The following is a 25,242-nucleotide window of genomic DNA, read 5'->3' on the forward strand; positions in this document are numbered from 1 at the left end:
TAAATGACTAAATATGTCAATGTAATGTAAATGGAACTCTTTGAGGATAGACAGTTTAAACAGATATGGGATGGCACTGCTACCTTGCTATACGCAAACCTTAATGAACTTCCATTGGGGATCTAAGATGGTCATGTTGTTTTGTCAATACCACATTGAAATGTAACCTTTATTTACACTGGTGATTTCCATTGAGATAAAAATCTATTTTGCATGAGAGAACTGTTCAAGATGGCAGAAGTCAGCAACATAAACGCTAATGAACTAAGCAGAAATGTCCAGTGCCAGTGGGCTAATAGCATCTCTATTACATTCCTATGTTTTTCTTAATGCCAATGATGAATATTCCACCATTCTTTAGGCGACCAAAGTTTATGTGAGATGCATGCTTTATGCATTACATTCACTTTGGGACACATTATGAACTGATCTTGACCCCAAACCTGTAACACTAAATATATGCATCAATTATGCAATAAATCGGCTCATCTCGTCCCCAAAGTTTTGCTTATTTCCATGTTAGGCACATTTGGCACAGTTCTATCCTCATGCCACTGAGGTTTGGGGCTGTAGAAGATAACTGTCGCAACCATTTTGGGCACAGAGGCCCAGCCAACAGCTGCCTGCTGTTCAAAGTCAGAGAGAGAAAATGGCTGGCCAGGGATGGGTACCCATCAGAGGAAGCAGCTGACCGGCACAGTGAAGGCAGCAGCAGCAGCTAACTGAGCTCCATGGGGGCTGGTCGACTAGACGGGGAGTTCTGCACAGTGACGGGAGAAGCTGTATTGTTGACATTGTTGCTGTGTGCAAATTTAAGAACCCAAAAGCTGTGTGTGTGTGTGTGTCTGTGTGCACATGCATGTGGTTCTGTGTGTGTTAATGTGTGTTTATGTGTGTTTAGGTGTGTGTGTGTGTGTGTGTGTGTGTGTGTGTGCGGGTGTGTTCCAGTGATGCAAGAGGGTGTTGTTGACATAGATCCTGGGTACAAATCCAAGACACCAACCAAGTCTTTCTGCTGGAGTCTCTGTCTGTGACTGTGTGCAGTTGTGCAATTATGCAAGGAGGTAGTGTGTTGACATGATAGCCCTGTACACATCCAAAATAGAACCAAATTGATGGCTGAACTGAGACGTTTAATCTACACCTCCAAAGAGTGTGAATGTGTGTGTGTGTGTCCTCCGTCTCTAGGTGTCACTGTCCAAGCATGAGCACAGACACAAACAGTACGGCCATTTCAAGACAATATATGGAGGAAGACTCAGAAGAGGAGAAGCCTTAGGGGCTAAAGTGATTAAAAGTCTACCAAAATCCTGAATTGATTGGCCTAGATTCCCTGTGGAATTAGTCAAGTCAAGGTTCATTCTGGTGACAGCAATCATCCACCACAATAAACTCAACTGGGACCAGCCCAAGTGAAATCAATAGCTTCATTATTAACTGCATTACTCAATCCAAGAATATCACCTACTCCTCTCTGGTCTTTCTCACTCTCTCTGCCCGACACACCTTCAGATATATTTTACTAATTTGAAGATGGTGGAATTTAGATCATGTGGATCATAATTAATAGGGGGAAAAAAATAGGGGTTGATAAATTTTTCGTTAGGACAAATCAAGTCTGACATTTTCAAGTGGAAATTACAAAGCCTTTTTCAACCTTGAATACACTACAAGTTTGCATTTCCTGATATGCAGGAACAAAAGAGTGATCAAATTAAGATCCTACATCTGTACATCCAACTGGAGCCCCTGCTGACCCACTACACAAGAGGGGAGATATTATATAGTCTCAGCATTATTCTGTTGCCGTGGAAATTGCCCAGTGGTATCATCTTGACAAGACACTACATCTGACCCTCTTTGCCCTGATCTGTCAGGGGAAGAGATCATTATTATCCTAATGAAAGATATCATTATTATCCTAATGAAAGAGATCATTATTATCCTAATGAAAAAGATAATTATTATCCTAATGAAAGAGATAATTATCCTAATGAATTCGGCAGCAGATGTCATTAATCTTACGCTTGGACTCCAAACTGATGGTTAGAGGTCTATCAGCATAGCACTAGTCTACTATTTAATAATGGTAAAGATCTAAGGATTGTGTTTCATGGCTAAAAATAGAAAAATGTGCTGCCATTCCACAATGAGTTTGTAAAAATAAAACATAGCTTTAAATTAGACCAACTACTGACTGTTCCAAAGACAGGCCACATTTTGCATTTGGTTGACAACAACACAAACACAGGCTAAATTGTATTGTATACTGTCCTTACAGTACTACAAACATAACAGAAGTTGGTGTGTGGCAGCAAAGTTATCGTAGTTACTTTTCTCCTTAAGGACACTTTTTTTGTCTCCTGAAGTATCTGTTGAGCACACCTGAATATTCATGGAACAGTTGCCGTGAACAGCAGGCATCTGTCAGGAGCCTGGATCAGATTCATCACTTTAACCTGCTCAGGGAGAAGTGATGAGCTTCTGGAGCACAGCAGCTGCTTCGCTTTCCCCATCTCACACTTCAAGAGTTGACGGAGACGTGTGTGTGTGTGTGTGTGTGTGTGTGTGTGTGTAAAGGTTATAGAGTACATGCAGAGCAGTGACCCTCCCACAACAAACCCATTCAAGGTCGGATTTACGACTGCCATTCAGTACTCTACGCATTTACCCTGACATAAGTGGCCATAGGGGTGGTTTGTACAGTACAGTGTGTTGTACTTCGGTGGTTAAACGATATATTGATTATCTTGAGTTGTTGTTCAAATAGAACATTAGTTCAGTTGGAATGGCTAATCCGTTCACCAGCTAATGCGTTTCTACTTGATCTGATCTGCTTCTTGCGGGCCTTCAGAAAGTATTCACACATCTTGACTTTTTTCCACATTTTGTTGCGTTTCAGCCTGAATTTTAAATTTCTTAAATTGAGATTTTGTGTCACTGGCCTACACACAATACCCCATAATGTCAAAGTGGAATTATGTTTTTATACATACTTACAAATTAATTACAAATGAAAAGCTGAAATGTCTTGAGTCAGTAAGTATTCAACCCCTTTGTTATGGCAAGCCTAAATAAATTGAGGAGTAAAAATGTGCTTAACAACTCACATAATAAGTCACATGATTTTTGAATGACCGCCTCATCTCTGTATCCCACACATACAATTATATGTAAGGTCCCTCAGTCAAGCAGTGAATTTCAAACACAGATTCAACCACAAAGACCAGGGAGGTTTTTCAATGCCTCACAAAGAAGGGCACCTATTGGTAGATGGGTAAAAATGAAAAAAGCAGACATTGAATATCCCTGAGCATGGTGAAGTTATTAATTACACTTTGGATGGTATATCAATACACCCAGTCACTACAAAGATACAGGTGTCCTTCCTAACTCAGTTGCCGGAGAGGAAGGAAACCTCTCAGGGATTTCACCATGAGGCCAATGGTGAATTTAAAACAGTTACAGAGTTTAATGGCTGTGATAGGAGAAAACTGAGGATGGATCAACAACATTGTAGTTACTCCACAATACTAACCTAATTGACAGAGTGAAAAGAAGGAAGCCTGTATAGAATAAAAATATTTGGGGATTTCCCCCAAACATTACAACACATTACTGAGTACCACTCTCCATATTTTGGACTCAATGGGTGTGAATACTGATGTAAATTAGATATTTATGTATTTCATTTCCCCCAAAAAATCTAACATTTCTCAAAACATGTTTTCACTTAGTCATTATGGGGTATTGTGTGTAGATCAGTGAGATAAAAAAAAACTATTTAATCCATTTTGAATTCAGGCTGTAACACAAAAAAATGTGGAAGCAGTCAACGGGAATATATTAATATATGAATATGAATACTTTCTGAAGTAAGAGAGTATTGATTAAAAAATGAAAAACCACTGACTTCATTTTGTAGTTTCTGCTCACAGGACCACCAGGTACTCTCATAACTGGGAATGATCAGTGCCTTGTCTAACAGGGCATTCCTGGCACAGTAGCTGGTTCTCCCTAGCTCTGTTCTCACACACATAAAACAAGAGTTCAGTGTAAACAAGCATAGATGTGGTGGTGCAAATTTGTTTTTGTTGACAATGCCATATGTAACGGAGGTGGTTTGGTGAACCATGTTAGTGTGATGAGTAACCTTGCCTGAGACCTGAAGACTAGCGTTGGCTCCCCAAGCTAATGCTTTGGCTTTAGTTCAGTGAGTTAACACAGTGTTGTGGAATGTATTCAGCAGAAAATATTTGACTGACTTGTTTTGACTGATGCAGAACCATAAACTGCCACAGCAGTAAAAGGTAATCTGTGCTCATTTGAAACGGGCTGCATTCAGATACGTATTTTAGAAATGGGACACTTTCATCACCTGTCACGGCCTGCGGATGCCGGATATCTCTTGTGAACGCCCCATTTGGGAAGATTGAGTACAAGAATATCCTTTACTGTCTGTTACCAGGAGAGACGCACAACTCTTTTATCACATTCTCCAAGGTGGTTTCTGGGGCAACAGAGTGTTCATCAATCAACCGGGGATTAATCTACGCAACGACCGCTTTCAGCATTCAAATTACTGACGTCTTAGCGCGTGCCCGTGCACACTCCACACTTATAGCAAAAGGTATCGTAAATAATTAAAAAGTCCACTGGTGGTGCGTCGTAGGGCAAAACTGAATTATCAGCAAGGATGTGTGAGTGTAGGTGTAAAGCCCTGAGCTTTGTGAAAATCTCCTCACGGATATCATAACACTGAAGCCTATTCAAAAGAGTGAGAGCACTGCAAACAAATACAGTACCAAGTAAACAAATATGCCAGGATACAAAGAGAGAGGACAAAGAGAGGATACCACAGGAGGACAGGCTCGTAGTAATGACTGGAGCGGAATGAGTGGAATGGTATCAAATTCATCAAACACATGTTCTCCAGGTGTTTGATGCCACATTCCATTTGCTACGTTGCGGCCATTATTATGAGCCGTTCTCCCCTCAGCAGCCTCCTGTGGAGGATACATATCGAAGTCGATGGCCTACAGCGTTGACAATTTTATAGTGTCTCTGAAAATTAAAGGCTAGAATCTGACATCAAAGCAGTCGGCAGTCTTCCTAGCAGCAAATGATAAGTCAAGACAAGATTGATGGATGACAGGTCTTTTGAAACACCTTCAAGTAACTCTTGAAAAGACTAAACATTCTCCTAGATCAGGGTTACCCAACTGGAGGCCCAGTAAAAAAAAATGGCCCCCCAAGTTTTCTGAAGAAAAAAAATGGTTATACATATATACAGTATATATGTCTTTTTTTTTTATTGTTGGACATAAAAGACTAAAAACACCAGCAAATCAGCTCCAAGTGATTTACATTTTGGAAATCTGTTCCAAAGTATTGCCACGAATAATAGAGAGATATATGTGATCATATACAAATGTAAGCAAGGTTTGAAATTATTATGTTTTAGTCAAACATTATATCTGTTTGGGCTTCTTGCGGTCAATTCGCAGTCTATAAATGATTTGTAACTATGTTCCGGCCCCCTAACTATCCACTATCCCTGTCCTAGGTGCTCTTTGTGAATTCCCCAAACTACTAGTTGCATATCACTGCATTGTCTTCCATACCAAGGTGGTAGAAAAGAAAGATACAGCTCATCCTTAACCGGTCTCCCTCAGTGGTGGGGAGGAAATAATGATACAGCTGTTCAAAACCATACAGGCTGTGCTGTTGTTGGTAGGAGTCCAGCTTCATACAATAAATCTGTTTATCCCAAAGGACTGAGGAGATTGAGTTGTTTTCGAAGTCGCACCTGCATACCTGTTCAACTTTCTATGTGTGTACATGTGAGATCATTTCCAGGGTTAATTCAGATTTTTGTTATTCAATAATTGGTCTTTTCACCAATCAGATCAGCTCTGAAAAAGAGCACCTGCACACTTTGGGGAATATGTCGATGTGAATTTATTTGCCGCTTATTTTCAAATGTATGTTTTGACCATGAACTGCATGGCTCAGTTAAGTAGTGGATCTCGATGTTGACAGATAATTGATGCCCTCTTCTAAATCCTCCGCTCTGACAGTGACCCTCAATATTGTTAGCAGCATGGGACAATACGGGGCCCTTCCTCCTAACCGGTGTCAAGGGGCTGATTTGGGTTTGGTCACATAGGTTCGACTACAAGACCAGTTATCAACTCAGGGGAGGCTTGCAGGTCAATGTATACAGTACACCTTGTGTGCAGCCTATGTGTTTGCATGCCTGCAGATTATTTACAAAGCATTGATTGGGAGCACACCGCCTCCGGCCCAATAAAACTGTTGTTTATGTTCGGGCGCCGAGTGTTCATTGTCAAGTGGAGCGGCTGCTCGTTTGGGGTTGTGTAGAACACCAGCGGAGTTCAGCCATAATACGCCACAAATCATCTCTTTTAATGGGCAGGGACATTCGGGCAGCTTAACCGTGTGCAGTTATACACCAGCGATTTCGCAAATAAGTCAATAAAATCCTCAGCAGCAGTTATATGAAGATGGGTATGCTGTGGGGGCATGCTATGCATATCTATTAAAGGCTACAGATTGCGAGTGCAATGGGATGAGGACACCTCTCCACAAAACAATATGTAGATTCATGCCCAGAGGACATGCCTACCAGTCTCTGGACATAAGTGGAAAAATGACCTCAGTATTTCAAGTGATTACACACTTGTGTATGGACACAATATTCCATTAGTATTTCAAATGAGAATGTTCTATGCAAATACCACTGTTCATCAGCTTATTTTCCCATTAAAAAGGTGCTTTGCCATATAGTTTAAAACCCATTACAAATGTGAATACAAATGTCTACGGTCTTCTCAGACAGTCAGTGGAGATTCTGTGCTGCCTCTAACATACACAATACAGTGCTAAAGCTTGTGAATCCTTCTGATGGCCTCGGCCATACAGCATATTCTGCATGTTATGGATGCGTCTAAGGGGAACTGTTTGGCTGAAGAACCATAACAGTGTTTTCAATCGGGTTAATTACCGTTGGCCGTGACGTCTTGCAATACCATCATCAAAAGCATGAGCTCTGGAACCTCTCCATGAGCTCTGGAACCTCTCCATGAGCTCTGGAACCTCTCCATGAGCTCTGGAACTCTCCATGAGCTCTGGAATCTCTCCATTTGTATATTTTGATGAGAAAGAAAAACTAAACAAAGATAGAATGAATCAAATATTATTTATATCTCTTGATTGGGTCTGGTGATTATCCTCTACCTTGAGAAGTACATTTGTTTTGCCACGCCATCTATCTAAATTACACCACACAGTATCATGATAGCAATAAGGTCAATATGTTGTTACACCTGTTGGATTGACTACATAGACATTAGAGAACTCACAAATATTGTCCTATATTGATACACTCCACTAAATTATATTGAATTCAACAATCACTGTGAAGACAAAGTTAGTCCCTAATATATAATGCAGAGAATCAAATGATCTTCCATAAAATACTTAATGGGTCACAGAGAATATTTGACATTATGAGACCAACTGTAGTACGTGTCTGTGAATAAGAAATATTTGATCAAGAACAGGGTAAACATATAGGTGGTGTTTGTCAAACTCTACAGCTGATGTGTCCGTTTAACCAGCAGAGGGCAAGCTTACTCTGACCTGAACTCCCTCAGTCTCCAAACAGCACAAGATCTTCATATCAGATTTGTGTTCTGTAGAGACAAATTATTACAGTACAATGCATCCTTTAGACCATCTTTGGAAGAAAAAGTGTGGGAACCTCTGGTCTATATCAATGCCTTCGATTCTAATGATATGTTGGTCATATTGATCATGTTTCAGCTAGCAGCTCAAAATGTAGGCAACTCAAAAACATTCACAATGTAGGCAACCCTTCAACTGCATAAAAAAGTGTTTTCTGTGATATCCATGGTTTGAAGTATTGTTTAAGTGATTTCTACATAAGTCACCCAAAAGGGCGTCCAAAATGAAAACAATAGGGCAGATGAAACGCCTGGGTTGACTTCCTGCCGCAGGGGAGGTGCTTCATAGTGGCTCTGTTATGTCTGGTTTTGAGTTCTGAGGCATCGAGCGGACCTGACTGGTTTTCTGGTCCAGTGCGTGTCTATTCTCTCTCTCTCCATCGCAGCTGTTTGCTGCTGTGGCTCCATTTGTCTCGCCAGGGCCTCATTGACTGATTTTGATACGCAGCCAGACGGGCTGTCATGACCTAAGCATTTTGCGGAGGCAGCCATTCACTCAGAGGGCCACCAAGGTCTCAGTGACTCATACGATTACACTCCCAGTGGTGTCAATCAAGCACAGAATACAAGTCCATATGAAGTTGGAGGGGCCAAGAGACATGAACACAGGAACCACCAGAGCTAATGCCAATTCAGTTTGTTTGGTGAATGTGTGTGTGTTTGTGTTTGTGTGTGTGTGTGTGTGTGTGTGTGTGTGTGTGTGAGCGTGTTAGTGCTGAGCGATTAGTGATTTGAGGTCGGTTCGATTTCGGTTTCGATTATTTTTTTAAACATTAAATGCACTATGAATTATGTGGGTTGTAAGCTGTAACAACACAGAATAAAACAATTAATAAAAGTGCCATGATGGTAGTGACTGCTCATCACTTACTAACCATAATTTATTCACATTACTTTACTTTAATAATGTATTTCAGTTGTGTATATTACATTCCTTTTATTTGATGACTATTATTTAATTCCAAAACATCATCTCATCTCTATAGAGCTGCTGCTATGCTGTCTGACAAAATCTGTATTTCAGTAGTTATTCAAAGTATATAAGGCATACTTTTTTGACTGCTGAATACCAACTATCAATCACTTAGATCATGTATTTTCAGGTAGAGATACCTCACGAAGCAACTGCTCTCTATCCCTCTCGATTGCGCATTCTTCTGTCTCTTTTCTCCCTCTCCTTGTCTGCCCCACACAGACCAGACAAGTAGGTGCGCAATGGATTATGGTCATTGTAGTTAGTTAAGTGCTAAACTACGTAGAATATAGGCCTGTTGGAAACTACAACTCCCTACTACATCGCACAGTTCGGGCTTGATCTGATTTATCTCTCTAGAGAAACTGCGCAATGTGCATATTGAGCTCACAGAAAAAAAACGAACGAAATGTAATTCAAATAATTGAACTTATGAAGTTAGTTGTTTAAAAATACGAAAAATTACCGAACTGTCGGTTAATCGCTCAGCACTAGTGTGTGTGTGTGTGTTTTATAGACGTTTTAACAAAAACTATCACGAATGTAGGCCTAACAGGTCCATCTTCTAAACAACTGCTCTGGCAGCTGCTGGCTGTATGTGTGTTCTTGTCAAAACATAATGGTTACAATATAATGGTCCCTTTTCTTCAGAGACCACACTTGGCACAGACGGTTTTAACATGCTTCGGCACATAAAGCAGAATATGACAGTAGCCACCGATGATACATTGCGCACCTACTTGTCCAGTCAATAATGGTGCTGGAGGGGATGGCTACTGTTTTACGGGCTCCTAACCAACTGTGCTATTTTGTGTGTTCTTTTTCGCATTGATGCAACTTATTTTGTACATAATGTTGCTGCTACCGTCTCTTATGACCGAAAAGAGCTTCTGGATATCAGAACAGCGATTACTCACCTCGAACTGGATGAAGATTTTTTATTTAATGAGTCCGACGCGAAGGATATACTGCTTCTTTGAGACCAGGCCCAAATACCCCTCATTCGCATGAAGAAAAGACAGAAATACAGGGGGCGGAGTTCGGGGTGCCTTATGAGAATTAGTCGGCGAGTGGTTAACCCACCTCTACCATCCGTTCTATTGGCCAACGTGCAATCACTGGAGAATAAACTTGATGATCTCCGTTCGAGACTATCCTACCAACGGGACATTAAAAACCTATAATATCTTGTGTTTCACCGAGTCGTGGCTGAACGACGACACGGATAATATACTGTTGGCTGGGTTTTTCGTGCATTGGCAGGACAGAACAGCTACGTCTGGTAAGACGAGGGGTGGGGTTGTGTGTCTATTTGTCAATAACAAATGTCTAATATTAAGGAAGTTTCGAGGTATTGCTCGCCTGAGGTAGAGTACCTCATGATAAGCTGTAGACCCACTATCTACCAAGAGAGTTTTCATCTATATTTTTCGTAGCTGTCTACTTACCACCACAAATAGATGCTGGCACTAAGACCGCACTCAACGAGCTGTATAAGGCCATAAGCAAACAAGAAAATGCTCATCCATTAGCGGCGCTCATAGTGGCCGGGGACTTTAATGCAGGCAAACCTAAATCCGTTTGACCTTTTAGACCATGGTCTAATAAGAGTATCACTCTTCTGGAACATTGTTTTGAGGAGGGAATTCTTATGTCCTTCGAACAGCTGAAACAGAAATACCACTTGTCTAACAAGGAATTCTTTAGTTACCTACAACTATGAAATGTTATTAGGGTGAATATCTCAAGGGCCAATGGAACCTACCTAAGATGTCACCTATTGAACAACGCTGCAATGCAGACCAACCACTGTTCAAGACCATTTCCCGTGTTTACAACGCTCTTATTTCAGGACTACCACTGCCTGAGCTAGATAAATCCCGATTTAGACGGGGTAAAGATCTGGGTATTAATCTTGATGAGGGACTATGGAGTGACCTATGCAGGGATGATGTTACATCCACATTGAACTCCAGATACAGACTGATCCAGTTTAATTCCCTCCATCAGCTCTACATCACCCCATCTAGATTGCAGAAGTTCAAACCTGATATCTCATCCCTATGTTTTAGATGTGGCTCAGATGAAGGAACATTCCTCCATTCCACTTGGCAGTGTTCAAAACTACACCGTTTCTGGCAAGGGGTATGCGATACCATATCCTCAATTCATAGGTCTGCATTCCCTTTAGACCCGGAGGTCTGTCTACTGGGTAACTTTACTAATTCCAATCTTAGGCAAAGCCATACTATAAAGGTAACATAAATATTGCTAGCGATTTTACATTGCTGCTACTCACTGTTTATTATCTATGAATAGTCACTTTACCCCTACCTACATGTACAAATTACCTTGCCTAACCTGTACCCCTGCACATTGACTCGGTACCGGTACCCCCTGTATATAGCCTCATTATTGTTATTTAAAATTTTATTTTTTATTTTTAATGTTTTTATTGAACTGCATTGTTGGTTAAGGGCTTATAAGTAAGCATTTCACAGTAAGGGGTACACCTGTTGTATTCGGCACATGTGACAAATAAAATTTGATGAAGTGTATGGGGCAGTGTTATACTGGAGTGATGGTACAGCACATTTAGCAGTCTGCTATGCATATAAATCACAGCATATACTCTAGCTGAGATTGTTAGCCCCTTTCAAGCTGTCTCTGTGCCCAAATCTGTCACGCCCTGACGTATGGAACTCTTGTATGTTGAGTCAGGGTGTGGAGATCTATGTTATTATTTCTATGTTTACATTCTAGGTATGGTGTTTCTATGTTTGGCCGGGTGTGATTCCCAATCAGAGGCAGCTGTCGCTCGTTGTCTCTGATTGGGGATCATACTTTAGTAGCCTGTTTGCAATCATTAGGTATGGGATCTTGTTCTGTGTAGAGGCTTGTATTGTGTTTAGCCTGAGGACTTCACGTTACGTTGTTTTGTTGTTTTTGTTTGTGTGTTTATTTTAATAAATAAACATGTATGCATTTCACGCTGTGCCTTGGTCTGACCCGTCCTTCAACGACCGTGACAAAATCAAACTGTTGCCAACTAATGCCAAGCGCTTTAGTGCTCTAGGTGTAACACTGTGGTGTAGCTGGACAACAACACAACAGATTGTCTTATTACTAATCACTTTAGATATCGCTCAATGCATTGTTTTAATTGGCACGCAATTCTCTACAGCACGTGTCAAACCCATTCCATGGAGGACCGAGTGTCTGTGGGTTTTCACTCCTCCCTTGTACTTGGTTGATTAATTAAGGTCACTAATTAGCAAGGAACTCCCCACACCTGGTTGTCTAGGTCTTAAAAATGTGCAGACACTAGGCCCTCCATGGAATGAGTTTGACACCCCTGCTATAGAGCATGTAAGTAATATAATATTACATACAACTAAATCTGAGAGAACTAAGTTAAGTAACACTGATATGCGAACAAACTATGACTTTAATTGTTTTATATAATTTCAGAAGATCACCAAATATAAGGCAACTGGGACATCTGTGCCGTTAACTCCATTTAGTCAATAACACGGCCCCCACTAATCCCATCATGAGCAGAAAAGGGCTAATGAGAATGAGAGCACTGCTAATGCAACAATTAGAAGTGGAAAGATGGAGATGGGTGCGTTCCGCCACCCTGCCTCGTCTGTCTGCACTCGCAAAAAAAATCAATGGTTATTCCCATAGACTTGTGGGACTTGGAAGTGATAACTGTGCATAACAATGACCTGTCTGCGTAATAAGAAAAGGATCGATATCTGTCACAGTTCTGCGGGTGTTATGCTTCGTTGTTGCCCAACAAACCCTCTGTAATTAACAATTGCACTCTCACCCCTTAATACCTCTTCAGTTTCACTTCTGTACTCCATAGAATATGCTTTATCACGAATAACTCCTTGTTCAACTGGATTCCAAAGCAATGCATCTGTATATTCTAATGTGAATTCGATAATTGCAGAAACAAATGGCGTTTTATAAAGAAATATGTAATGACAGTATTGAGAGAGACCGACATTAGACCTGAGGCCCTTTCAAATTATTTTATTGATGAGTGCAATATCTACTTTCAGTAGATGGAGGCTTTGCTTGCCGATCAATCTTTCTTTGGACAACAGCAGTTCATACATATTCATTGCGGGAGGCTATTCATTAATTTTGTTTTTGTGTGTCCCAGCTGAGAGACAAAATTAAACATATCATTATAACATTGTAATTAGGGAGAATAAAGGGCCTTCTCTAAGCTTTGAGATCTTTGAAGATGGGAAGATTAGCATAGCTCCAAAATGACTCTCACTGAGTCAGCTAATTACAATTTTGGAATTCACATGGGCGTGCAGGGCTGTCTGATGCTAAAAGATGCTAATGCTTGAAACCCACTATTTGAATAATGAGCACCCAATAGTATTGGATATTATTCCATTTAGTCTAAAATACTGTGTTTATGTGTACTTTATAAACCAATGTCTCAGTAAAACACAGGTCAATGTCTGTCAACCTGCTCTGTTCTGGCTTGACCTCTGGGCACAAGCAGCTGTGAAAAGGCTGCAAAATGCAAAACTTAAAGTTAAGTTTTAATGTCACGTGCACAAGTACAGTGAAATACCTTTCTTGCAAGCTCCAAACCCAACAATGCAGTAATCAAAATCAATGTAACACTTAAAATAACATAAAGTAGAACAAAAACAAAAAACAAACAAGAAATAAAAATAAGAAGAACACGAGAAAATAAGACGCTACACTACCGGTCAAAAGTTTTAGAACACCTACTCATTCAAGGGTTTTTCTTTATTTTTTTAAACTATTTTCTACATTGTAGAATAATAGTGAAGACATCAAAACTATGAAATAACACATATGGAATTATGTAGTAACCAAAAAAGTGTTAAACAAATCAAAATATATTTTATAGTTGAGATTCTTCAAATAGCCACCCTTTGCCTTGATGACAGCTTTGCACGATCATGGCATTCTCTCAGCCAGCTTCATCTGGAATGCTTTTCCAACAGTCTTGAAGGAGTTCCCACATATGCTGAGCACTTGTTGGCTTCATTCTGCGGTCCGACTCATCCCAAACCATCTCAATTTGGTTGAGGTCGGGGGATTGTGGAGGCCAGGTCATTTGATGCAGCACTCCATCACTCTCCTTCTTGGTCAAATAGCCCTTACACAGCCTGGAGGTGTGTTGGGCTGCAATTTCTGAGGCTGGTAACTAATTAATTTATCCTCTGCAGCAGAGGTAACTCTGGGTCTTCCATTCCTGTGGCAGTCCTCATGAGAGACAGTTTCATCATAGCGCTTGATGGTTTTTGCGACTGCACTTGAAGAAACTTTCAAAGTTCTTGAAATGTTCCAGATTGACTGACCTTCATGTCTTAAAGTAATGATGGACTGTCATTTCTCTTTGCTTATTTGAGCTGTTCTTGCCATAATATGGACTTGGTATTTTACCAAATAGGGCTATCTTCTGTATACACACCCTACCTTGTCACAACACAACTGATTGGCTCAAATGCATTAAGAAGGAAAGAAATTCCACAAATTAACTTTTAAGAAGGCACACCTGTTAATTGAAATGCATTCCAGATGACTATCCCATGAAGCTGGTTGAGAGAATGCCAAGAGTGTGCAAAGCTGCCATCAAGGCAAAGGGTGGCTACTTTGAAGAATCTCAAATCTCAAATATATTTGATTTGTTTAACACTTTTTGGGTTACTACATGATTCCATGTGTTATTTAATAGTTTTGATGTCTTCACTATTATTCTACAATGTAGAAAATAGTAAAAAGAAAGAAAAACCCTTGAATGAGCAGGTGTTCTTTTGACCGGTAGTGTATATACAGGGTCAGTTCCAATACCATATTTACAATGTGCAGGGATACTGGAGTGATAGAGGTAGATATATATAGGGGTAAGGGACTAGGCATCAGGATATATGATAAACGGAGTAGCAGCAGCGTAAATTATGATTGTATGTGAGTGTGTGCAGAGTCAGTATAAATGTGTGTGCATGTTGTGTGTGTTGGAGAATCAGTGTGTAAGTCCTGTGAGTGTGCATGAGACAGTGTGAAAATATAAATAAAATACAAGCGTCAACTCAGTCCGTGTAGCCATTCTGTTAGCTATTTAGTGGTCTTATGGCTTGGGGATAGAAGCTATTCAGACGCCTGTTGGTGTCAGACTTCATGCACCGGTACCGCTTGCTGTGCGGAAGAAGAGAGAACATTGTATGGCTTGGGTGGCTGGAGTCTTTAACGATTTTCCGGGCCTTCCTTTCACACTGCCTGATATGCCTAATCACAGGTAGAATTTAGTAGACTTGGTGTCACACCCTGATCTGTTTCACTTGTCTTGTGCTTGTCTCCACCCCCTTCCAGGTGTCGCCCATCTTCCCCATTATCCCCTGTGCATTTATACCTATGTTTTCTGTTTGTCTGTTGCCAGTTCGTCTTGTCTCACAAGCCTACCAGCGTGTTTTTCCGTACTCCTGTTCTCTTTAGTCCCTGTTTTCTAGTTCTTCCGGTTTGGACCATTCTGCCTACCCTGACCCTGAGCCTGCCTGCCGTTCTGTACCTTTCGGACACTGCCCTGGATTACCGACCTCTGCCTGCCCTTGACCTGTCATTTGCCTGCCTCCTGTTTAGTACATAAACGTACAGTGAGGGAAAAAAGTATTTGATCCCCTGCTGATTTTGTACGTTTGCCCACTGACAAATAAATTATCAGTCTATCATTTTAATGGTATGTTTATTTGAACAGTGAGAGACAGAATAACAAAAAAATTCAGAAAAACGCATGTCAAAAATGGTATAAATTGATTTGCATTTTAATGAGGGAAATAAGTATTTGACCCCTCTGCAAAACATGACTTAGTACTTGGTGGCAAAACCTTTGTTGGCAATCACAGAGGTCAGACGTTTCTTGGAGTTGGCAACCAGGTTTGCACACATCTCAGGAGGGATTTTGTCCCACTCCTCTTTGCAGATCTTCTCCAAGTCATTAAGGTTGACGTTTGGCAACTCGAACCTTCTGCTCCCTCCACAGATTTTCTATAGGATTAAGGTCTGGAGACTGGCTAGGCCACTCCAGGACCTTAACGTGCTTCTTCTTGAGCCACTCCTTTGTTGCCTTGGCCGTGTGTTTTGGGTCATTGTCATCCTGGAATACCCATCCACGTCCCATTTTCAATAACCTGGCTGAGGGAAGGAGGTTCTCACCCAAGATTTGACGGTACATGGCCCTGTCCATCGTCCCTTTGATGCTGTGAAGTTGTCCTGTCCCCTTAGCAGAAAAACACCCCCAAAGCATAATGTTTCCACCTCCATGTTTGACGGTGGGGATGGTGTTCTTGGGGTCATAGGCAGCATTCCTCCTCCTCCAAACACAGCGAGTTGAGTTGATGCCAAAGAGCTCCATTTTGGTCTCATCTGACCACAACACTTTCACCCAGTTCTCCTCTGAATCATTCAGATGTTCATTGGCCAACTTCAGACGGGCATGTATATGTGCTTTCATGAGCAGGGGGACCTTGCGGGCACTGCAGGATTTCAGTCCTTCACGGCGTAGTGTGTTACCAATTGTTTTCTTGGTGACTATGGTCCCAGCTGCCTTGAGATCATTGACAAGATCCTCCTGTGTAGTTCTGGGCTGATTCCTCACCGTTCTCATGATCATTGCAACTCCACGAGGTGAGATCTTGCATGGAGCCCCAGGCCGAGGGAGATTGACAGTTATTTTGTGTTTCTTCCATTTGCGAATAATCACACCAACTGTTGTCACCTTCTCACCAAGCTGCTTGGCGATGGTCTTGTAGCCCATTCCAGCCTTGTGTAGTTCTACAATCATGTCCCTGACATCCTTGGAGAGCTCTTTGGTCTTGGCCACGGTGAAGAGTTTGGAATCTGATTGATTGCTTCTGTGGACAGGTGTCTTTCATACAGGTAACAAACTGAGATTAGGAGCACTCCCTTTAAGAGTGTGCTCCTAATCTCAGCTCGTTACCTGTATAGAAGACACCTGAGAGCCAGAAATCTTTCTCATTGAGAGGGGGTGAAATACTTATTTCCCTCATTAAAATGCAAATCAATTTATAACATTTTTGACATGCATTTTTCTGGATTTTGTTGTTGTTATTCTGTCTCTCACTGTTCAAATAAACCTACCATTAAAATTATAGACTGATCGTTTCTTTGTCAGTGGGCAAACGTAAATCAGCAGGGGATCAAATACTTTTTTCCCCTCACTGTATGTGATTCGAACTGTCTGCATCTGGGTCTTATCCTGAGTTCTGATACTTGGACCATTATAGGAAGACACATTTTGAATGTTGCCGAATCATACACTATATGTCCTTGACAGGAGTGAACTGAAGTTGCTGCATAGGCTGTCTGGAACTTGTAGCCTGTCATGCACAGTCAGCACAGACAACAATGAGTATGAATAATGTTAACAGAAAAACACTTTCTGACCAGCCAACGACATACTGTAAACTAGTACAAATTCAGATGATCCCTATACCTATCTACCGTGAAGGTTCTATCATAAAATGAAATCAACTGTATGGAGAATGCAAGGAGATCTTCTCCAAGCACAGCAATAAGTATATATATATATATTTTTTTTTTTGTACAATTTTACAGCAGCTTGCCTCTGCTTGTACATATTACTATGGGGACCTCTGCTGGTTGTTTCTATTACTCAGCAAAGTACAGTCATCACGACTAGGACACACAATAATGTCCATTAAATTACTCCAAACAGGGTTCAGGACATTATTGGGTGGAAGATATTCCAAAAGGGCAGGCACTGCAAGACAGGTAGAGATTAGAATGATAATGGTGCGCTGATATCCACTGTCTGATAAGCAAGTGATGGGGGGAGTGGGGAAGATAAAGATGCAGGTTGGCGTTTATTGTCATGAGTCTTGTCCTGGAGGCAGAACTGAGCGATTTCCCCTTAGATAGGCCAGCTGCAAAGTCAAAATTGGCTATATTGTAGAAATTCATGAAAATAAACATTTAGGGCTAGGGTTAGGCATTAGGGTTAGCAGTGTGGTTAGGGTTAACGATTCAAATCTAATTGTATGACTTGTGCCAGCTAGTGACCCCTCTGCAGAGCTTCCTCCAGAACAACATTCATGATGAAAAATGCTAACCTGCGTGAAAGACAGGGGGGTGGGGGGAGCAGTGATGTCATGCTGATCGACACAAAAGGTCACGTTTGCTGAGTTCTGTCAAAGCAGGAGGTGAGGCCCCTGGACAAAATGTCACTGTGGATCTGAGGAGACGCCATGTCTTCTTATGAAGGTTATGCTAATGAGGAGTCGGCTCTACTACTTCTATCTTTAGTAACGGTTTAATGCGTCCAACCAATGCTCGACTGTACAGAATAGGGCATTAACCATGATCAGATTTAAAGTAACTTTCCAGTGAAAATCCCACTTTTTAAAAGTTTATATTCTGTTAACTAAATATTGTTGTTGACTCGTCCTCGTATTTGTGGCAAAGCATAAATTGGAGAAAAAATATATATATACAGTGGGGAGAACAAGTATTTGATACACTGCCGATTTTGCAGGTTTTCCTACTTACAAAGCATGTAGAGGTCTGTAATTTTTATCATAGGTACACTTCAACTGTGAGAGACGGAATCTAAAACAAAAATCCAGAAAATCACATTGTATGATTTTTAAGTAATTAATTTGCATTTTATTGCATGACATAAGTATTTGATACATCAGAAAAGCAGAACCTAATATTTGGTACAGAAACCTTTGTTTGCAATTACATAGATCATACGTTTCCTGTAGGTCTTGACCAGGTTTGCACACACTGCAGCAGGGATTTTGGCCCACTCCTCCATACAGACCTTCTCCAGATCCTTCAGGTTTCGGGGCTGTCGCTGGGCAATACGGACTTTCAGCTCCCTCCAAAGATTTTCTATTGGGTTCAGGTCTGGAGACTGGCTAGGCCACTCCAGGACCTTGAGATGCTTCTTACGGAGCCACTCCTTAGTTGCCCTGGCTGTGTGTTTCGGGTCGTTGTCATGCTGGAAGACCCAGCCACGACCCATCTTCAATGCTCTTACTGAGGGAAGGAGGTTGTTGGCCAAGATCTCGCAATACATGGCCCCATCCATCCTCCCCTCAATACGGTGCAGTCGTCCTGTCCCCTTTGCAGAAAAGCATCCCCAAAGAATGATGTTTCAACCTCCATGCTTCACGGTTGGGATGGTGTTCTTGGGGTTGTACTCATCCTTCTTCTTCCTCCAAACACGGTGAGTGGAGTTTAGACCAAAAAGCTATATTTATGTCTCATCAGACCACATGACCTTCTCCCATTCCTCCTCTGGATCATCCAGATGGTCATTGGCAAACTTCAGACGGGCCTGGACATGCGCTGGCTTGAGCAGGGGGACCTTGCGTGCGCTGCAGGATTTTAATCCATGACGGCGTAGTGTGTTACTAATGGTTTTCTTTGAGACTGTGGTCCCAGCTCTCTTCAGGTCATTGACCAGGTCCTGCCGTGTAGTTCTGGGCTGATCCCTCACCTTCCTCATGGTCATTGATGCCCCACGAGGTGAGATCTTGCATGGAGCCCCAGACCGAGGGTGATTGACCGTCATCTTGAACTTCTTCAATTTTTTTATAATTGCGCCAACAGTTGTTGCCTTCTCACCAAGCTGCTTGCCTATTGTCCTGTAGCCCATCCCAGCCTTGTGCAGGTCTACAATTTTATCCCTGATGTCCTTACACAGCTCTCTGGTCTTGACCATTGTGGAGAGGTTGGAGTCTGTTTGATTGAGTGTGTGGACAGGTGTATTTTATACAGGTAACGAGTTCAAACAGGTGCAGTTAATACAGGTAATGAGTGGAGAACAGGAGGGCTTCTTAAAGAAAAACTAACAGGTCTGTGAGAGCCGGAATTCTTACTGGTTGGTAGGTGATCAAATACTTATGTCATGCAATAAAATGCAAATTAATTACTTAAAAATCATACAATGTGATTTTCTGGATTTTTGTTTTAGATTCCGTCTCTCACAGTTGAAGTGTACCTATGATAAAAATTACAGACCTCTACATGCTTTGTAAGTAGGAAAACCTGCAAAATCGGCAGTGTATCAAATACTTGTTCTCCCCACTGTATATATATATATATAATCCTATCTCCAATAAGTTGCTCTTGGGTGGCAGTGAAACCTACCAATCTATCTTCATCATCATACTTCCAGGTGTTCCTACAATCGTCAGAGTTAAGCTTGTCATAAGATAATGTCGTGCAATGAGATGCAATTCCTTCAGGGACTACTACAAACCCACTACTGTAACCAAACCAGTGTGTCTTTCATCTAGGATGAGATCTCTCTCTCTGTGGCTGTCAACAGTCTGAAAATAGAATGCAGAGAGATTGACCAAACAGAAAGCCTCCAAAGCTTTGGAGTTTTAAATAGACGTAATAGGAATCAAAACAAACTGGGTACAATTAGCATATGATACCGTAGGCTAAGATACATGTAGATACTTTTGGCTGAAGACACAAGTGTCTGGAGAGGGTTAGTCAGCTCTTAATCCCCTCCTGCTGGAATAGGTTAATGTGAATCCAGTGCGATTACATTCTAGCAGTTGTGGAGGGAGTTGGAGGGGCCCCTTCTCACCCGAGCACCTGTTCCCCCCCTAATGGTCTCATTAAGCACAGACTCAATCAGGTCCCTTTCCCATTCTCCAACCCCTCTTCCTAACCATGCTGACTTCTCTCCTCCCCCTTTCCCTTGTGACTCAATGCCCACATGTAAGGCAGTTCTCCACTCCCATAATGTGGGTCACAAGCTCAGCACAGCACTGGAGAAAACTGTGTAGAGCATCTTATGAAAATATTAGGCTACTGGTCTCATAAAAAATATACATTCAAAGAAAATTGAAAAACATCAACTACACTGTCACGCCCTGGCTCGGGGGACTCTCGTATGTTGAGCCAGGGTGTTAGTTTCTATGTTTTTGTTGTGGGTCTAGGTTACTTATTTCTATGTTGGTCTGAGTGACTCCCAATCAGAGGCAACGAGTGTCAGCTGGTTGTCTCTGATTGGGAGCCATATTTAAACAGTCGGGTTTTCATTCGTGTTGGTGGGTTTTTGTTTCGAGTCTGTTTATGGTAACCGTGAACTGTCACGTATCGTTCGTTGTTTTGTTCGTGTTGCCTTCAGTGAGAATAAATATGTTTGCATTCAACGCTGCGCATTGGTCCACTCTGTTAGACGATCTTGACAGAAAAACCCACCTCTACTGGACCAAGCAGCGAGTCGAGGAGCCATCGCCAGGAAATCGCTGGCAGATCTCCGTGGCAGCTTCGACTGGGTCAAGCCCATTGAGGAGCTGAGTGACGAGGGTTGGAGACAGAGGAGCGAGAGGTGGGCGAGAACGATGGAGGCCTGGCCCACGGGGAGGAGAGACCCCCAGAAAATTTTTAGGGGGGGGCTCACGACGTCGGGGCAGCAGGAGGCCGCTATGGAGCGGTCCAGCGGGGTTGCAGAGGAGGCCGCCAGGTTACGGGGGCCACTGGTAGAAGAGGGGATGGAAGGTGTGGAGGCACGGCGAGAGGTACTGGGGTGTGTTACCAGTCCGGTCCGGCCCGTTCCAGATCCCGGTGTAGGGCCAGTGGTGTGTGTCCCTAGTACGGTCCGGTCTGTTCCTGCTCCCCGCACCAAGTCTGTGGTGCGTCTCGTCAGCCCGGCTCTGCCCGTTCCTGCTCTCCGCACCAGGTCTGTGGTGCGCGTCGCCAGCCCAGTCCGGCCCATTCCTGCTCCCCGCATCAAGTCTGTGGTGCGTCTCGTCAGCCCCGGCTCTGCCCGTTCCTGCTCCCCGCACCAGGTCTGTGGTGCGCGTCGCCAGCCCAGTCCGGCCCATTCCTGCTCCCCGCATCAAGTCTGTGGTGCGTCTCGTCAGCCCGGCTCTGCCCGTTCTGCTCCCCGCACCAGGTCTGGGGTGCGCGTCGCCAGCCCAGTCCGGCCCATTCCTGCTCCCCGCACCAAGCCTGTGGTGCGTCTCGTCAGCCCGGCTCTGCCCGTTCCTGCTCTCCGCACCAGGTCTGTGGTGCGCGTCGCCAGCCCAGTCCGGCCCATTCCTGCTCCCAGCACCAAGTCTGTGGTGCGTTTGCGTCAGCCCTGTCCGGCCCGCTCCTGCTCCCCACACCAAGCCAGTGGTGTGCGTCGTCAGTTCTGCACGGCCCGTGCCTGTTCCCCACACCAAGCCAGTGGTGTGCGTCGTCGGTCCGGCACGGCACGTGCCTGTTCCACTGGTGCCTGGTCCGGCGCCGGTCAGATGCGTTACGCCGGAGCTAGAGCAATCCGCTCCACCAGTGTGCAGTCCAGCTCCGGTCAGCAGGACCAGACCGGACCAGGGGTACTTTGGGGGGTTAGAGAGCGAGTGGGGATCATGCCCGGAGCCGGATCCGCCGCCTAGGCGGAGTGCCCACCCGGTCCCTCCCCTGTTGTGTTTCGTTGGCGCGGTCGGAGTCCGCGCCTTTAGGGGGGGGTACTGTCACGCCCTGGCTCGGGGGACTCTCGTATGTTGAGCCAGGGTGTTAGTTTCTATGTTTTTGTTGTGGGTCTAGGTTACTTATTTCTATGTTGGTCTGAGTGACTCCCAATCAGAGGCAACGAGTGTCAGCTGGTTGTCTCTGATTGGGAGCCATATTTAAACAGTCAGGTTTTCATTCGTGTTGGTGGGTTTTTGTTTCGAGTCTGTTTATGGTAACCGTGAACTGTCACGTATCGTTCGTTGTTTTGTTCGTGTTGCCTTCAGTGAGAATAAATATGTTTGCATTCAACGCTGCGCATTGGTCCACTCTGTTAGACGATCTTGACATACACATAATGATAATAGTGGTGACTAAAGTTGTTACATTACAAAGGGAATGACTGCAGGTAGGTAGAACAGCAAGATTACTGTTACTGATGAGGAGTATGTAGAGTGCTTATGTTTTTTTTATTTGCATCAAGGCGACTTATAAGTTAATGTTGACTTAAATAATAGCTACAACAGTTTTACACTTCGGTAATGACTAACAAGCTTAACAGTTGCAAGATAAGCAGAAATAACGGGGAATGTCACAGGGTTAGGCCTTGCAGTTAGGTGTTTATAAACTTGGGAGGCATTACACATTATGCATGGATGCATCGGATCAATAAACATCTTCTTGAATGTTGCTGCAAACCAGGGGACGAAAGAGCTTGCATGGTCACATAACTTGCATCAACATACAATCCATAAAAAAAACTGCCATTAATTCCAAAATATCTGAGGCGAAACTGCTCAAATCATAAGCAACTCATATCCAGAGGCCCATGCCAAGCACCGTTATCTAACGAGGTTCTCGTTATCCAATATCCATTTTAAACATTCACAGTAGGAGTTTAAGTTCAGCTGGGGGTTTTTCAGGATCATGATGAGCAAATAAATTCTAACAGAAACGCACACAAGAACACAGGAGCGTATTCATTACGGAAACCATTTACCACTTAAGAACCAAACGGAAACAAACAGAACAAAACAAGAGTTTCTATTAGACAGCTTCAGGCAGGTCCCTCCCCGTCTTGTTCCGTTTGCTTCCGTTTAAGAAATGTTTTGGGTCTCGATCCAAACACTCAGCCAGCATGGGAATTATTGGAGATGGACTTACAAGAGACATTGATATGGCAAATCTCCTTTAAGCCCGGGAAGCAGCCATTCAACTTGCCATTCACCAGCTTTTCAAGCGTAATAATGTCCAAATATGTTTGTTACATATGTTATATGGGTTTCGATTAGCAACTATCATCATTTATACAAATTTTTCACTAAGCTCTAGCCTGGTAATGAATGGTGGCTGTTGAACAAGTTGAGGAGACAAAATTACTTTGTGTTACCTTTGATTGTAAACTGCCATGGTCAAAACATATAGATTAAACGGTTGTAAAGATGGGGAGAGGTCTGAAGGCTCTAATTTAGTCTTATCTTGATTATTGTCCAGTCGTGATCAAGTGCTGCAAAGAACTACCTAGTTAAGCTGCAGCTGGCCCAGAACAGAACGGCACATCTTGCTCTTCATTGTAATCAGAGGACTAATATAAATACTATGCATGCCAGTCTCTCTTGGCTAAGCGTTGATGAAAGACTGACTGCATCACTTCTGCTTTTTATAAGAAACATGAATGTGTTGAAAATTCCAAATTGGTTGCACAATCAACTTCCACACAGCTCTGACACACACGCTTACCCCACCAGACATGCCACCAAGGGTCTTTTCACAGTCCCCAAATCCAGAACTAATTTAAGAAAGCATACAGCATTACAGTATATAGAGCCATTATTGCATGGAACTCCCTTCCATCTCATATTGCTCAAATGAACAGCAAACCTGGTTAAAAAAAAAACAGATAAAGCAACACCTCACCGCACCTCTCCCCTATTTGACCTAGATATTTTGTGTGTATGTATTGATATGTAGGCTGTGTGTGACGTTTTGTATTCTGTATTATGTCATGTTTCATGTTGTGAGTGGACCCCAGGAAGAGTAGCTTCTTCTTTTGCAACAGCTAATGGTGATCCTAATAAAATACCAAATACCAAAATATTTACTGCTGTCACGGCCAGTATGTACTTAAAAAAAAGGTCTAAATAGAAAACGACATGCAACCGAAAAAAATGCCTCTTCGGCACCTTCGATGTATTGAGCTGTTGTCGATTTCCGAGCTGTGCATGGCAGTAATGTTAATACTATCCGGGATCCTTGGGACGTGAGCGATTTACATTGGAAGTGCTGAATAGGCATTTTTTGGGGGGATGTTTGTAAATTACTGGCCGTGACGATAGCAGCTAATCGAAACTCCATATTTGTTGAGTTACGAACGTATTTTGACATTATTACGCTTGAAAAGCTAGTTGAAGGGCTGCTTCCTGGGCTTAAAGGAGATTCACCATATCAACGTCTCCTGTATCACATCAAATCCACATAGCATGTTAGGGAATGAAACAACGTTAGCCCATTAATTTTCAATAAAGGAAGCGAAGTGGGTGGGGGGGAATATTGGGTGATGCGAGCATGGGCGAGGGATGTGAACAGGGCGGGACCAAAGTTGTGGAAAGCTGAACTTTATGCAAATACTCCGCAACATCACATTGCTATTGACCAAGCGAAGCTCACTAGTTTCCAGCCCCTACTGGATTGGCTGTTGATACCTAGCACTACCTAGCCTGCTAGCTAGCACCAACATGAGGGCGAAACAAGCGTGGCTATCCGAATTCACACATTAAAGGATCTCAGCCCTATAAAGGACGCTGCGCTTCCACGCATGGCCGTCCTACACGGTTACAATGTGGAGCCCGAAAAATAACTGGGGGAAATGTTTAGGGGGGTACTTCTTTACGAAAATCCTGTTACTGAAGGCAGATCTATAAATCCTTGTCCATCGGTCCGGATTGTATAACGTGTGGACATCTGTATAGAAACCGTCTGAACCAAATTTTT

The 25,242-nt window shown here is 42.7% G+C and overlaps 1 protein-coding gene across 1 annotated transcript in view; it reads right to left on the reverse strand.

Moving 5' to 3' along the window:
• LOC121569209 (dipeptidyl aminopeptidase-like protein 6) overlaps positions 1–25,242 on the reverse strand; it is a 317,687-nt gene that overhangs the window by 281,469 nt on the left and 10,976 nt on the right. The window lies entirely within an intron of this gene.

Source organism: Coregonus clupeaformis, chromosome 7, assembly GCF_020615455.1.
Source record: "Coregonus clupeaformis isolate EN_2021a chromosome 7, ASM2061545v1, whole genome shotgun sequence".
NCBI classification, from domain to species: domain Eukaryota; kingdom Metazoa; phylum Chordata; class Actinopteri; order Salmoniformes; family Salmonidae; genus Coregonus; species Coregonus clupeaformis.